Raw genomic sequence first — 3,522 nt, forward strand, 5'->3', positions numbered from 1 at the left:
ACTGCATAGCTCAGTTGCACTCATCGAGAACTTGCTGTTGTCTGGATTTCGTTACGTTCTCGTTGGGAACTTCGGACAAGATCCTCTAGAGGTAAACATGATTACTTTTATGTGTATAAATGTGCTATGAATTTCTCATTGTTGCGATAAATTGATGTTTTCTTTCTAGAGGTTTTTCGGCATCGTCAGGCATGTTGCTGGTGATGGAGGGCAGCCGACTGTGCAACATTTTTTGTTCATCTATCGGATGCTCTCTGTGAACAACCTAGTTCGACCGCCAAAACGGGCCTCGGTCGAGGGAGATGGACCCCAGCTGTTGCTCAAGCTCCAGGGCCTCTTTGACAAGGGAAAACCTGCCTCCAGTCAGGTGAAGCGCCCCTTGCTTTTATTTATTACGTCTAGTTTCTTTTTTTTCAGGAGCAGTTTCACTACACAAATGACCAAATAACCAAATGAAACATAATGTGTTTTTGCATTTATGAATCTCGGCTTATACATTGAAAGATTTGAAACTTGGAATGTATTTTGCAGGTTGACATGTTGGCGGTCCTCTTTGATGACGTTCTTGAGGAGCCGGGAGAGGCAGTGAACAATGCATCCGTGCCTGACGTTACGCTCTCCACCAAAGAGTGCATTCTTGATTATCTTGCCGGTTATGTGGTAAAGAAGTTTTCAACGATAAGCTGCACTGACTGCGTGGGAACACTCAAGAGCCAGACACGAGAGCCAACTGACCTACTCCAGAAGAAGTCTAGAGGATTCCTGCAAGTGCCCTCATCCCAGCTCCTCAGCCTGTTGCGCATTGTGGAAGGACATGTTGAAGAACTGACTGTGGACACAGTTGCATGTGCCGATGTGTATGCGAACATTGTTGAGCAAGTTTTGCTCGACAGCCGCATTGCTTCTGCTGGTGTGGGCTGTAGGTTGCACTATGTGGGTACCACAGCAGAGGTTGTTCATTTTTTCTTGAGGTGCCGCCTGCACTTTTACACCAGGGAAAAAAACAAGCTGACACGAGCGACGCGGCGAGCAAACTGCCCAGCAAGTGGTGGCAACAAGCCTAGTCGGTAGCAGATGTTCTGTTTGTCATGCTATGCAAAGCCCAACTGTTGTGTTTTGTGTTTGATAGTGACACATATTTGTGTGACGTTGTTTATTTCCTTTATCCGCCATGCTATTGCCGTAAACTTGTATGAATAAACACTTGCACCACAGCCGCGGCGCGTTTTCTAGTCATTTGCGTGCGCTTGGCAGCTGCCTGCGACGATCAGCAAGTGGTCAGTCAGGTTACTGTCATCTGTGTGGCGGAACCAAAATCCACGGCGGCGACATTTTGATTATCCAATCAGGTATTTTGAATTTGGAAAGCGGAGCATGGCTAGCTTTGCCTGCATTTCTTTTCTAAATTTTTTTTTAGTGTCCCCGCCGCGGTGGCTCAGGGGCTAAGGCGCTGTGCTGATGATGATCAGCCCAAGTACGCGGGTTCCCAGCCGCTTTTCTGATGGAGGCGAAAAGAGAAAATGCCTGTGTTTTAGAGAGTCCCGCGCATGTTAAAGATACCTGGATGGTTAAAATTATTCCGGAGAGCTACACTACGGCGCGCGCCCGATTGCCTGCATAGCGTCAGCGCGTTAAACCTCATAACCAATCAATCAATTAACTTGTCGTTTTGGTGGGAGGAGTGTGTCAGGCACTGACCGTACGAGTTTTTTTGTTGACACCCTATACCTATGTGGACAGTCAGGAAAGTCGCTCAAGTGTGTAGCATTTACTCCTACCCCCCTACGCGCGCCCATTATGCTGCTTCCATTTCGTGAGCGTTTTTCTTCATGATGTTGACGCTCACTTTCCAAACCTAGATTATTTTTTTACATTATTAGCGCGCTATAAAATCGCGCAGACACAGCGCTAACCCATCGTGCTGTACGTTTGCACACCTATTTACTCAGCGCAGCATGTCGCCCAGGGCTGTATATACCGATTTAAATCTGGTGCTAGTTAACTCAAATGCAGGAAACTGCAAAGACTAGTCAAAAATCGAAAACGCCAGATGTCCGCCTTCTCAAAGCGAGAACGTAGCGGCCGTGACTACCGCAACGAACGAACGCTGCAACATATACGACTCAGTAACACGCGTGGCCTTGCCTCTATTTCACAGCTAAGCTACGCGTCAACTGAATAAAAAAAAAACACGCGCACTTCGCTCGCGTCGCTCGCGTTTTTACAGGTGGAAATGAAGAGCAGATGAAAAAATTAGGCGCGTTGCCGACGGAGAAACAGCCGGCACGCAAGCGTCGCCGGCCGACGGCGAAGCCTTCACGCTAACAGGGGCGATCCTAGCGGCAGTTTTTGTCCCTGAATGAAACTTCGGCCGGAGTTTCGTGACCAGAAAAGTATTGAAGGACTCTGCTAATAGGAATGGTTAACAGTGCGGCATGCAATTTGTGCGGCTGCGATGAGACGCTAGAGCACCTTTTGTGTCATTGCCCAGCTTTTGACGCTCAACGACGGATTCTTCAAACTCAACTCAGCATGTTAGATAGCAGAGTGCTGTCAGAGGAAAAGATTCTGGGACCATGGCCTACGCATTCCTGCATGCGAAAGGCCACAAAAGCTCTTCTTCAGTTCTTGAAGGCGACTGGACTATATGAGCGCTTGTGACAGTGGACCTTCCTCTGCGACTGACTGTGTGAATAACTGACTCTTTATGTGTTTTTTTCGTATTCTCGCTCCTTATCTCTTCTTCCCCTTTCCCTCTCCCCAAGCGTAGGGTAGCCAACCGGGCACGTCCTTGGTTAACCTCCCTACCTTTCCCTTCTCGTTTCTCTCTCTCTCTTCTGCGATTCCAAAGCAGCCCTACAAACTCTGCAGTTTGCCCAACGTCATGGGTTACACGAGCAGCTAGTGTACGAAATAAGGTAAGCTCACCACCACGCGCTCGAGAATGGACACGACATTGTATTTCAGTGTTTTCCGAGCCACTGCGGAATTGTCGGCAATGACAGCGCAGATGAAGCTGCTCGCTCGGCTCATCAAAAGCATCAGCGGGTGCCTATACCGTTCACAAGAACGGATGCTGCGCGGCAACTTCGATCACTTGCTCGCCACATCACACTTCTACGATAGAATTCCCCGGGTTTCAGTAACTCACGCTTGCACTCTCTCGACCCTAACTTGCGACTTCGCCTGTCATCTGGACTCTCCCGTTGCGGAACAACTTTACTGTGTCGCGTGTGGTTGGGCGTCGCATTTACAAATTCATATTCTTTCCCAGTAGGAATAGCTAACAGGTCGGCGTGCAATTTGTGCGGGTGCGATGAGACTCTAAAGCACCTTCTGTGTCCTTGTCCATCCTTTGACGCCCAACAACGCACTCTAGAAGCTCAACTCAGCCTATTAGATAATAGAGTGCTCTCAGAGGAAAAGATCCTGGGACCACGGCCTATGCATTCTTGCATGCGAAAGGCCAGCCCTTCTACACTTCTTGAAGGCGACTGGGCTGTGTGAGCGCTTGCGACAGTG

The sequence above is a fragment of the Dermacentor silvarum genome, chromosome 1 (genome assembly GCF_013339745.2).
Source record: "Dermacentor silvarum isolate Dsil-2018 chromosome 1, BIME_Dsil_1.4, whole genome shotgun sequence".
Taxonomy (NCBI): domain Eukaryota; kingdom Metazoa; phylum Arthropoda; class Arachnida; order Ixodida; family Ixodidae; genus Dermacentor; species Dermacentor silvarum.